General features: G+C 47.1%; 1 protein-coding gene across 1 annotated transcript in view; it reads right to left on the bottom strand.

The window, feature by feature from the left end:
* The window catches only part of LOC111154956 (raftlin, lipid raft linker 1), a 192,721-nt gene extending 179,632 nt beyond the window's left edge, over positions 1-13,089 (bottom strand). Inside the window, exon 1 of the mRNA XM_022514919.1 lies at positions 12,855-13,089. The gene's annotated coding sequence lies outside the window, so the exon portion shown is untranslated. The remainder of the gene's footprint in view (positions 1-12,854) is intronic.
* Between the last annotated feature and the right edge of the window lie 504 nt (positions 13,090-13,593).

Below are 13,593 nucleotides of genomic sequence, written 5' to 3'. Positions count from 1 at the left end.
GGCGGGCTGTTCTGGAAGTCTGGACAGCCCCCGAGATGTACAGAGAAAATCCCCGGATTTGAAATAGACAGGAATATGAAATAGACAGCACGTTGCCACAGACCTGGTTCCAGAAGAAGCTAATCAGCAATGCGACATGATATCCTGTGTCATTGTCAATTTTTAAATCCTTACATTTTAATTTTAAGTATTTCTGATTTGTTTCTGAAATGCTTCCCAAGATGCTCGTAAAACACTGGAAAACCACTTGAAAAAGAATCACCTCCTTAAAAGATTATTTTTCAGCTAGCATTTCTAAAACTTCAGTTTAAAGGTTCATTTTTACTCTCAACGATCATACGTGCATTTAAATAATGGGAGCAATAAATGTAGTTATATTTCCAAATACAAATTAGTTTCATTAAGAGTGAGTCTTCATTTACCACACTTGCTACTAATCCGTGGCAGACTGTAAAGCTAATTTTAACAATTGCCAACAGCTCATGACAAGCAACCAGAGATGGGGCAATTATAGGCAATGATGCCGGCTCAGCTGGCAAACTCATTTTTTATTTCTTCATTCAAATCCCGTGTTTGAAGCCTCGAGCGTGTTTATTACATCACTCAGTCACCCAAAGTAAGAACTGATGATCCAGATGAAGACGTTTTTGCATGATAGGAACATCTCTCTCAACCCAGAAATGTAAATGAAAACTTGAGAATTCAAATGGTATCAAATCTTGATATTCTGCAAACATAGTCTAAGACAGAAACCCGAGGATAACTAAAATGTACCCACTGACAGACTGGGCAAAGTAGGAGAAGGGGATTAAGAGGTACAAACTCCCAGTTATAAAATAAGAAAGGCAAAGAGATGAAAAGTACAGTCCAGAGTATAGTCAGTAATGTTGTAATAACATTGCATGGTGATACTACACTTATTGTGGTGAGCACTGAGTCATGCCTAGAACTGTCGAATCACTGTGTTGCACCAGAAACTAATATAACATTGTACAACTACAGTTCAATAAGAAAATTTACCTGTTTTTTTAAAGATTTTTTAAATTTATTTGACAGACAAAGACACAGCTAGGGAAGGAACACAAGTAGGGGGAGTGGGAGAGCTTCCTGCCAAGCAGGGAGCCTGACGTGAGGCTCAATCCCAGGACCCTGGGATTATGACCTGAGCCAAAGGCAGACGCTTAACCCAGTGAGCCACCCAGGCACCCTGAAAAATTTACCTGTTTAAAGTATTCCTGAATCAATGTCAAGGATAAAGAACAATCTATATGAAACAGTATTATCTGTATGGTGCTACTTTTTCTAATTGAGTGCATATATATATATATATATATACACACACACACACATATTATTATATATTACATATGTATTCTATGTGTGTATATATATGTATATGTGTATACATATATGTATATATGTATGTGTATATACATATACATACACATGCATTCTCTTTGTATCTGGCAAGACATAGACCACAGTGTTCTCAGAAATTTCCTCCAGGTCATGAGATTATGGGTGACACTCTCTTTATGGTTTTCTCAAGTTTTCTGTGCCGCACATACATAATTTCTTCATTGAAAACAATAAGAGGTAAGATAGCCAGCCCCTAAGACGACCTTCAGTAATCCTCCCAGCATTCACAGGTGGTCCCCGCCCACAGTGACTAGGGCTGACCTGTGGGGCCAGGAGGGCGCTGCAGAAATGATGAGTGTGATTTCCAAGGCTGGGTTACAGCAGCATTGCGCGTTCTACATTACTCTCTCCTGGATCCCTCACTCTGGGGACAGCCAGCTGCCACAGTATGAAGACAGTCTATTAACCCAGTAAAGAAGTCCCAGGACAGGGAACTGAGGCCTCCACCCAACAGCCAACACTGCTGCTTAGCTCAACACCCATATGGAACCAGATCCATCACCTGCAGAATGGCCTCCAGCCCAGCCAGCAGCTTGACCACAACCTCTTGAACCACCCAGCTAAGCTGCTTCTGGATTTCTAACCCACAGAAACTCTCTGAGATAATAAATGTTTACTGTCATTCCTGGCTGCTAAGATCCAGAGTAATTTGTTACACAGCAAAAGATAAGGAATACAAGGGGTATTTACATTTCCAAAGGAAAACACTTGCTTACTATCCCCTCCCCCCACATCTCAGTCGGGGTCTGATCCAGACCACCTCTCTGCCTTCCCAGAGTCCCCATGACAAACACCTTTAATCAAACATAGCTCCCTTTCAGAAGAATCTGCTGCTCAAAGCGTGATTCTCAGACCAGCAGCACCGGAATTCCTGGGAGCCTGTGAGAAATCCAGAATCACAGGCCCTCCCAAGCCTGCTGAGCCAGAAACTACATTTTAATGACAAGTGATTCACTGAAGTTTGAGCAGCAGTAAAGTATAAGAAACGCTGGGCCGTCTGTGGCACTGGTCCTCAACCTTGGTTGCATATTGGAATCATCTGGAGAGCTACTTAAAGATCCTGATGCCCAGGCATTTGGGGAGTAGGGCCTGATCACCAGAATTTTTGAAAACCCCAGGTAATTCTAACTGACAGCCAGGGTTGCAAAGCAATAATTTAGGAGCAAGCTCAGCTTTCCCTCTCTGAACTCTGTATAGTCTCAGATCCTTCTTAAGTCTCCCAGCCAGGGCTAAGAACCCCAGTCTAGAACATGGCCCTACTGACCCCCTTGATACCCCACCCCTATCTCTTGAACTTCTTTGTACCTCAGATGCCCTCTTCCCACCTCGCTGCTGTCCTTCCAAACACAGGTGCACCCCTAAATTTCTATCCCCGCCCTCCTTCTCTCTCTCTTAAAATCATTCTCAGTATAGGGGCACCTGGGTGACTCAGTTGGTTGAGCGTTTCAGGTCAGGTCATGATCTCGGGGTCAGAAAATTGGGTCCCAAGTTAGGCTTTGTGCTGAACATGGAGTCTGCTGGAGATTCTCTCCCTGCCCCACTGCTCCCCACCCCTTTCATGTTCTCTTTCTCTCTCTCTAAAATAAATAAATGAAATCTTAAAACAAAATCATTTTCAGTATAAGCCACTTCAGACATACAGATGAGGACAGAAAATGAGATATCTATGTACCCACCACCAAGATTTAACAAATGCTTACATTTTACTTTATTTGCTTCACATCTTTTATTTTTGAAGAAATGAGACTTTTTAGATGCAGCCCCTGTGCCCTTCCTTTCTCCCCCCTTCTGTCCTTGCTTTTATTCTTCCACAATCTACCTGTGACACCCACAACAATACATGACAGAGGTTTGAGACGTTCCACTTCCTAGCACCTTTAGCGTCACGGCACCCCTAGGCTAAAAGCAATACTTATAGTTCCACTTATTAAGTAGTTCAGTCTAAACAACATAATAATTATTTCTGTCCAAACAACTTATTAGCCTTTGGGGAAAAAAACAGTGCATAAAAATTGAAAGAATAAACCTTTTTCTTTCATTCCTGAGTCACAAGCACTAGCGGGCTGTGTGCATCTCTTGGGCACCGCACAACTTCTCAAACCTTGGAATCACGCTGGACACCACCACTTTCCTTTCCTGTTCGTGGTTTCTTAGCAACCACCCAAAAGGCGCGGCACAGAAGTATGAGTCATCAAAAGGAAGGCGGAGCCGTCTAACGTTGGTACTGAGAACTACCCCAAGATGGCAGGCAGTGTGTTGTCTAACACATCAAGTACCACTGTTCCCCTCAGAAATGTAAAAAGAAAAATAAACGCCCTTCTGCCCCGCTTCCATGAGTTTGCTGTGGCGCCTTGGGGTGCCTTTGTAATGGAGTTTGGGAACCTCCAATTGTGGTATTGTTGAGTATACTCAAGAAAGTTACATAAATACTATAGTTTCCCCCTTAGCCCTCATATCCCCTCATGGGCCCTGCTTTACCGGCTCTGGGCAAACACCTTCCAGTCTCCTTCCCAGTCTGGTGAACTCCAAGTGAATATGCCCCAAGGGCCCTTTTCAGCATCTTCACCCAGAACTTTCCTGAAATTCCTGATGAATATGCTCCAAAGAGAACTCAATGCCTGGCCCATCAAGGCGTGTTCTTCCTCCCGTGTTCCTTGCTTCTGAGGGTAGTACCCCTGTCCTTGCAACATCCAGGCTCAAAACACCAGGCATCAGCCTGCTCCTGCCACTGTTGTCGTCACTACAGCTGGCCTGGTGTTGGGTGCTCGTGGAGGCCCTTACATCCACCACTTCATTGTCCATGCCAGCCCACCCTCTTACGACCTCAAAGGCCTTCCTGCATCTGGCTTCCCTTGGTCTCTTGCCCACTAATTCTTAGCACAGGCTAATTCCACATTAACCATTCTGTGCCACACAAGTGGCTCAAAGAGCATAAGAAACAGACACCACCCAGTTTGGAGTCCTTCACCTCAACTTCACCCCCAACCCACTTCCTCCCCGGTCTCTGGCTGTTCCTCTTCATGTACCCTGGTGTCAGGTGTAGGAAGCCAGTGCTCCCTTTTGTACACACTGAGCACTCTCCAGACACCATTCCTTTACCTCCAGGGCAACCCCAACCTGACACTTTCCCTTCCATCTCAACCCTCTGTATTAGGGTTTCCAGAGAAACAGAACCAAGAGTACAGTGTGTGGGTAGATATCTATATAGAGAGAAGGCAGGGCAGATTTATTTTAAGAAACTGACTCATGTGACTGTGGGAGCTGGCCAGTCAGAAATCTACAGGCAAGGCCAACAGGTCAGAGACCTAGAGAAGTGCTGATGTTACAGTCTTAAGTCCTAAGGCAGTCTGGAGGCAGGATTCCTTCTTCCTTGGGAGACCTCAGTGTTTTCTCTTAAGTCCTTCAACTGATTGGGTAAGGCCCACCCACACTATGGAGAGTAATCTGCTTTATTTGAAGTCTCTTGATTTAAATGGTAATCATGTTAAAAAAAGAAAAATAACCCACAGCAACACCTAGACCTGTCTCACCAAAAACTGAGTACCCTAGCCTAGTCAGGTTGAAACATAAAATCACCCATCACACTCACCTTTATTAAGCACCTACTGCATGCAAAGCACTATTGTAAATGCTGAGGATACCAAAGTGATGCAAAAGACCACCACCACCAACAACAACAACAAAGGAACAACCCTGCCCTGAAGGATCTTACCTTCAGGAATAGATAAACAGACAATACACAAATAAAAATAATACAGGAAATTCAATTTTAAAGAAATAAAGAAAAGGCAGGGAGGAGGGAGAGCAACCACAAGGGAAGACAAGGGAATACTTAAAAACAGGATGATCAGGGAAGGTCTCACCCAGAAGGTAATGTCAAAAAGAACATGGGATGAGGGGGATGGTGTACCTGGCAAGGTGGCAGCAAGTGCAAGTTTCCAGGACCTGCCTAGGGGAAAAAAGGGGTAGCTGCAGGGGGCACACAAAATCAGAGTGGCATGGTGAGGCAGGTTGTGTGGGCTGTGCAGATGGCGGTAAGGACTCTGACTTTACTCTGAGATGGGAGCCCTGAGTGTTTCAAGCCAAGGGCAGACATGACCACTCTGGCCATGACTGACTGTGGAAATGGGGAGACCAAATAATAATGGGTTATGAGCAATGGGCAAGTTCTGGATATATTTTGAAAGTATATTTTCATGAAATTTATTGGTAGTTTGGCGTGAGAAAAAGAGGGCATCCAAGACACATCTAGGGCTTGTGACCTGAGCAACTGGAAGGCTAGAGTGGCCCCATTCCAAGCTGGGGATGGCTATGGGAGGATACAGGAGATTATTTTAGATGTGTTAACTCCATTGGGTAGACATGTGGGATGGGCAGTTGCAGAGACCAGTCCTGAGCTCCAGAGAGAGCTCTGGAGCTTTTGGTATTGCCTCACCTGCTCATGTGACAGCCAACTTCCTAAAGGTAGCAATCATGTCTTCTTCGTCTCCAACAGCAGCTATCCCAACGCCCCATCCCAATAGATGCACATTTATTTATTTATTTATTTATTGAGAGAGAGAGAGAGAGAGAGAGAGCATGAGCAGTGGGAGGGGTAGAGAGAGAGGGAGAATCTGAAGCAGACTCCACGCTGAGCATGAACTCTGAGGTAGGGCTCCATCTCATGACCCTGAGATCATGACCTGAGTCAGAATCCAGAGTCGGATGCTCAACTGACTGAGCCACCCAGATGCCCCTAGATGCACAATAAATACCTACTAAATCAACATCCTACAGGACTAGGACAGACACTTATTATCTGGTAAAGGATGGACATTCTGGAGTATTTGGGAAATCAATGTGCTCTTCTTAAGAGCATAGCACAAGGATTGGCTGCATGGGTTCTGGAGCCAGACTGCCTAGGTTCAAATCCCAGCGTCTCTACTTTCTAACTGTGTGACCTCGAGGAAGCTGCTCAACCTCAGGTTTCCCAATTATAATATGGGGATACCCCCAAAATCCACTGGCAGGGTGAGGATTAAATAAGTTAATACTGAACAGGGCTTAGAAGAGCTCTGATACATAGAAAAAGTAGTATAAAGGTTAACTATTATTAGAAATACTACCAGTATTACTTGTTATCCACTTTAAAGACTTCTTTTGACCTGCCTATGGCCATAATTATACCCGCCTACAAACGGTGCTTATATGGGATCCCAAGACAGTGGGAAAAGGTCCAAAACCCTCTCTAAGTTATAGAAGTGTTTAAATGAACAACCTTATTTCTTGTGCTTTATATTTCCAAAATTTGGCAATACATGATTCGGTCACATTCCATTCACCACAGTTTGTGATTAACCAACTCTCTCCTTATCCAACTTTATGAATGAGGTCTATTACAATAATTTCTTCAAACTTGGGAATTTGGGAGCTATTCCGTAAAATCTGAAGGGCTCCTCAGGAAGTATTTCCTCGGGGTGAAATACAAAGTAGGAAATTTCAAAACACATACACACACACACACAGAGTCATGTACACATGAATGGAAGCTGATAATCCTCTGCAAGAAATAAATGCTGACAGTCAAGGGGGCCTGACTAGAAAAACAAAATGGGACATTTTGAGAAAGTTGTCATTGAAAGAGCAGCTGGCTTCCTGATTGAAAAAATGTGGAAACATCCAATACAGTTTCATAAAGTCACTTCACAGTTGGTCTGGGCACCTGGGTGGCTCAGGTGGTTAAGCGTCTGCCTTCGGCTCAGGTCATGATTCCACCGTCCTGGGATCGAGCCCTGCATAGGGCTCCCTGCTCAGCGGGAATCAGCTTCTCCCTTCCTTTCTGCCCCTCCCCCCACTCATTTTTTTTTTCTCTCTCTCAAATAAATACATAAAATCTTTAAAAAGAAAGAAGGAAAGCGTTGCTCAGTATCAGACGAGCTGGGCAAAACACAGCTGACGTGGACTTTGCGCCACTGGCTGGTGTTGGTGCCCCATAACACCTGAGGGCTGAAGTCCCCTCTCCTTTGAAGCACAGAAGAGGGGCAAGCCAGGGCACCATACAAGCCACCCCGCCTCGTCCTGTGCAACCAGGACATGGAAGCTGCTGGGCCCCCTCCTGCACTCCCCACACACCACAAGGGCAGTCAAACCCAAGAAAACTCCAAAGCAAAGCCCTCGATACCCCAAATAGTGTCTCCTCCATCTCTGTCTTGGCAGGTAGCCATCAGGCGTAGAATGTGACCTGATTTTCTAGCTCTTTGGTTTTGGCCCCGCTGAGAGCCGATTCTTCTTCCTCAATTCAGCCCAGGTGGGGAGTAAGTCACACAAATGCATATTTAAAAGCTCAACCGAATTCTTATTTGGAGAGCAAGGAATTAACAGGGCTCAAGCAGTGGCCATCACTTGCCTGCTGTACCAATCTTTTCACAGAAACCATTCTAGTAAAATATGCAATGATAATAACGAAAGCCCCTTTGGGGGCCCAGGACCAAAGGGAAACTTAAATTTATGTCAAAAACTGAATGTGAATGGGAGGAAAGATCACACACATGCAAAACCTTTAAAAGGTAAACATAAAAGAAATGTCTGGCTAAATGCTCCTCTTTGTCAGTGAAAAAAGAGCCTAAGCCTTAGCCAAGTGTGTTGCCCATTCTTCGATGAAGGAAAAGAGAGAGACGCTTACTATAGGGCAAGCAGGACTTTCAGCCATGATGAAAATACTCCACCTCCGCAGTATCCAAGGCCTGGGCCAATAACCACATGTGGCTCTAGGGCACTTGAAATGTGGCTAATGGGACTGAGGAGCTGAAATTTTTATTTTCTTTCATTTTAATTCATTTTACATTGAAATGTACATGGCCATGTGTAGGTGGTAGCCAAGGGGCGGGACTGCTCAGCTAGGACACTTAACAGCTGGCAACATTTTTCTTTTCCTCCAGTGAAACTAAAATCACAGCCAACCAACAGTGTTTTAAATTATCACCAAAATACTTGGTGTCTCAATACAGGCCCTGGCTGCCCCAAACTCAGAAGACTTAGATGGAAGAAAGTGATTCGGGGGTGTCATTTCTTGCCGTGCGGTTGTGCCTCTCCAGTTTTGGTGTCTGTCACCCCATGGATTCATGTATTTGGAAATCTGTGCTTGTAGACGTAGTCTCATTTGCGAAACCAGAACGTCACGGTCTCTTCCCTATGTCTAGGAAACATGAAAAAGTGAACTTAAGGCAAATTACTTAACCTCGCTAAGCTTCAGTTTCCTCAAGGCTAAAGTGCAGATAAGAGTAGTACTCGCTTCTCCTGAGGATTAAATTCAAAGAATGCATGTAGAGTGCCTAACAGTGCCAGGCTAAGGGTAAGCACTGGGAAAGTGGCAGCTATAATTATTATTTTGTTAATAACAATAGTGAAATCTGCAATAAAATAAGAACAGTGCTACTAAAATAGAAGTGGACAGCCGGCAGGTTTTCCTAGGCCGAAACACTTTGAACTTGTTTCCAAGGCTACGGTGAAGTACAATACCCGTGAAATATATCTTGGGAACATCTCGGCACTCACAGTCAACCCCCAGATGGGCAATCACCCTGTCAGGCACCACGAGTCACCAGAATCATTCAGCTGAGACTTACTGAGTGCCTACTCTGTGGCAGGCACTGTCCTAGGCTGTCAGATCACAACCGTTTCCAAACACAGTGCAAAGACTCGAGACTCTGTGCCATCTGTCATCTGACCCCACTGAGACACTTTGGCCAGATGCAAATATTTCATTCTAGGGTCCCACGCAATCTGGGAGGCTCCATTCCTGTTTCCTGAATCATCCAAGGCCAGGTTCAGCTGCTGGTCCACGGAACGGGACCAAAGGGTAAGGGGACCTGAGGGGACCTGGCCTGTTTTCTCAGCCAGGACCACGAGAGCATGTCGACAGGTCATGTTTCTCACTGACAGGCCAAATCACTTTAACAGCAGAGCTGGTTTCTGAGCCTTCAAAAAACCAAATCTGATCTGCCTCACAAAGCAAACACAACCCGGTTTCAGCAGCCAGCTGCGCAAGCCGGTGAAGTCCAACGGGAATCTCCTCCACCAAGTTCACATCAACCAGACCAATACGTCAGAAATCCCCCAGGAGAAGCTAGCAGAAGTGTGGTGGAATTCTGTGGGTTTGGGAGTTATTTTTCCTTTATATAGAAAGTACTCAATCAATCTTCTTTCACAACCAAGGGTACATTACCCTGTGGAATTCCCTTCTCTGAAGATCTCAACAAGTAAAATATTTGTCTGATCATCTGTAATAATTTAAGTGTGAATTCACTTACTGGCAGAGTTAGAGATTTCTCACAACTCCTCCACCTATAAAAAAGCAACGTGCTTTGGACTGTCTAAGGTATCCAATTGCTGTACCCCGCTAGCCCAGAAACACTGGTCAAGCCATGCCCTTGACTTTGGGACAAGAAAACAGGGTTGTTGTATCTGGAATCTCTTACTTGTATTCTTTGCTGGTAGGGCCACAAAAATTGTACAACCGTGTTGGGGAAAGACCCAGCAGCTTCTTATAAGGTTCACATATACCACTTCTGTGACCTAATGATTCTATTTCTAGGCATTTACCCATGAGAAATGAGAACATATGTCCCTAGGAAGACTTGTACACAAATATTCATAGCAGCTTCATTTACAATACTTCCCCAAAACTGGGACTAACTCATGTGTCCATCAATGGGAGGAATATATTAACAAACTGGGGTATGGACATTTCCTGGAATATATAATTCAGCAATTAAAAAAAAAACAAAATACTGATAGATACAACATGGATGAATTCTTAAAAATATGGCAAATGGAAGAAGCTTTATATGATACTATAAAACACCATTTACAGGAATTCAAGAACAGACTAAACTAACAGTAAAAAATAATCAGCAGTCATTGCCACTGAGGAGGCAGGGATGGACTGGAAATGGGGATGAGGAACTTTCTGAGGTGATGGTAATATTCCCTATCTTGATCGCAACTAGGGTTACACAGGTGTACACATTTATCAAAACATTATGCAAATATTTGTGAATATTTGTGCATTTCACTCTATGCATATGCATTTTACCTTAAGACGATCATGAACATATATTGAACTCTGAATAATAAAAATGTGCACTGAAACATTAAGGAGTGACCTGTGTCAATGTCTATAATTTATTTTAAAGTGCATAAAACAATAATTTGAGATTTACTGATGGATGGGACTTAAGTTGGGACTTAAGATGGACAGAGGGATGAATAGATCGACAGATGCGTAATAAGGCCAGTACTGCTAAATTACTCTCTAGATATGGGTATTTGAATGGTTACTGTTCTTGCAACTGTTTTTTCTTTTTTAAGTTTTTTTTTTTATTATTATTTATTTGACAGAGAGAGACACAGCGAGAGAGGGAACACAAGCAGGGGGGAGTGGGAGAGGGAGAAGCAGGCTTCCCGCTGAACAGGGAGCCTGGTGCCGGGCTTGATCCCAGGCCCCCGGGATCATGACCCAAGCCGAAGGCAGACGCCTAATGACGGAGCCACCCAGGCACCCCTATTCTTGCAACATTTTTATATTTTTAAAAATGAGATAGGTGGGGAGTCATAATACCCTCTCCTTGACCCCCCCCAAGTTAGAAATTTGGCAAGACACCCACGCCCACCAAACCATGGGCCCATATAGTTTCAATTCTGCAGAAAAGTGAAGATTGGAAGAACACACGAAGCTTTACAGGAACTCCCATCACTCATGCCAAAGATTTTCTGCCTGTTTCCCTACAGACAAAGCAATTATTTGAATGGAAGCCAAAAATTCCTGCTCAAGAGGGAGAAAAAGAACTCATTCCTAATTTGTTCTCTTTCAATTCCTGCACCAATCTATTAGCTAACTGCATAACACTCCACTTCCATTTGCCCAGTGTCCATTAAGCCAAAAGACTAACAAAGAAACACCAACCCAGGGACTTGATACACAGAGGATGAAGTCCCAGTTCTCAGGACCAGAAACCCTGCTGAAGGCAAAAGAGGATGCAGAGTCAGCCTGAGGTTAAAGTGATTTCATTGAGGTTAGCACACACGCACGCACCAAAGAGCCCCAAACAGTTTGTTGCTTAACCCCTCTGTGGGGTTTGGTGACATCTGGGGTCACTTGAATTTCATTGGGAATTCAGCTGTTCAGAGGTACGAATTGGAATCCCGGCAGCCAGGGACACGTGGGGTGCATAGTGTGCCCTACCCACAGGCCCAGAGGTGGCTCACATTAAGCCCGCCTTCCTTCCTGGCAGGGCCTCACTTATCCTGAGATGACACACGATGGCAGGGGCTGGAAGACGCCTGGCCTGACTGTGCGCCCAGCATCTGAAAACAGCTGTACCAATTACAAGAAAGGACTGTTGCCTGAAACCCAGGGCAGGCACTCAAATTTGGCTTTTGTGCGAGACTTAAAATATATACATACATACATTTTGTTTAAGTCCCCCAACAAACTCACTGCCACCGCCCAGTGTCCCCGGGGTACACCCACAACCACAAGGGGCAGCTAAGCATGATCAAACAGGAGGCAGCAGGGAGCGTGCCTGGGTCTAGCACTTTTGGCTTCCACGTGGTTCTGGATGCCAAGACCGCGATATCCTGGGTCAAGGGCACAAGCCCTGGTCCGGGGAGGTGGGGGAGTGTTGCGTGCCTGACAATCAGGTTTTCTGAAATGTACACCGCCACCACCCCACCTTGGCCCAAGACCTACCCTGGCGTCCCTTGAGCCTGGGAAAGTGGGTTAGGACAAGTAAAAAAATCCTCTTACGGAAGGAGAGATGCCCTTTTCAGTGCCGGAGACTCCCCGCGCCCAGAGTCTCTGTGCCTCCGGTGGCTGCGGCGCTTCCTCAGGACGCGCGGCAGGTCTGCTCCCATCTATCCAGCACCCCTGCGCCACCAACAAACCCACCTCCCAGGGCGCACGCAGAAGGGCAGCTAGAGCCTCCCAACTCCCCACCCCACCCAGCCTCGCGCCATCCTGAACCCGCACTTCGTGTCCAGCTCCTGTCTGATCTTTGCCAAGGACCCCCTGCAGTTGTGTCCCAGACCCACCTGTAGCCTCAAAGCTTCCCCTCTGCTTCTCTCTTTGGCGCCGCGAGCCTGCAGAGCCCACGACCCCTGACAAACTGCTCTAGGTGCCTCTCCCCATAGCGTGCCAGGGACGATTTATCCGCGCCCCCCGCCCCCCAAAAAAGTTGGCCAAGACCGCTGTGTGCTGTGGATCGGCGCCGACCCTATCCAACCCGGGCCGGGGATGTGGTTGGGGGCGGGGGGGGCGGTGGCCCTCTGGCAACCGCGGCAACCTGCAAGGAGGCGCCACGCGGGGCTCCTCCAGTCCGCAGCGGTCCGGGTCCGCGGGGCCAGATGGCAAGGCCTGTGCCTGCCTACACCCCAAGTCCTGCCGCGCGCTCACCTACCGTTCGGGACTGGCTGAGGAAAAGGCGCTGGCGCGGGCTGCCCGAAACACCGTGTTCCGTCCCGGGAGGAAAGTTTGTGCCATACAGCGCAGGCGGCGCGGGGAAGGCGTGGGCGCCAGTGGGTGGGGGCGGGAAACGGCTGCGCGGCGCGCTCGGGTGTCCGTCCCTCCCGCGATCTGTGCGTCCGTCCCTCCGAGGAGCCCGCGGCCGCCGCGCTCCCGCTCGCTGCGCCCTGAGCCTGGCGCGCTCCGGCTCCAGCCCCGACGCGCCCCCGCCGCCGCCGCCGCCGCGCGTCCGCCGGCTATACTTCCTCTTCCTCTGAACTCATGTGCAAAATATGCTGCGCTGCATCTTCGGGGGAGCCGCCGGCCCCTGACAGCCGCCTCGGGAACAGCGAGCCCGCCCCGCGCCCCTGGGCGCCCTCCACCCCCTCGACGCCCCGCACCGCTTCCTCCACGCGGCGGGCCACCTGCGCGCCGCACGCGCCGCACCCCGCGGGCGACCTTCGCTGCCCCTCCGCGCACAGGTCGTAGGCTCAGTGATCCATCCTCTCGACCCCTCCTAACCACGGTTGTGTATGGCGGGGGGGCACGTAGGGCACCTAGCTGGGGTGCTGGATGGTGACTGCCACCAAGGGGCTGAGGGTGTGGGAGGATAATTGAGAGTGGACAGTTCTCCTCCCCATTCCACAGGTGTCCCTCCACCCCATCTAAGTTATTTATTGAGTCAGTGATTAATG

The sequence above is a fragment of the Enhydra lutris genome, unplaced genomic scaffold (genome assembly GCF_002288905.1).
Source record: "Enhydra lutris kenyoni isolate GAN:26980312 unplaced genomic scaffold, ASM228890v2 scaffoldscaffold39, whole genome shotgun sequence".
Lineage (NCBI taxonomy): Eukaryota > Metazoa > Chordata > Mammalia > Carnivora > Mustelidae > Enhydra > Enhydra lutris.
Note: the sequence above shows the minus strand (reverse complement) of the source record. Positions and strands in the feature narration are given on the sequence as shown.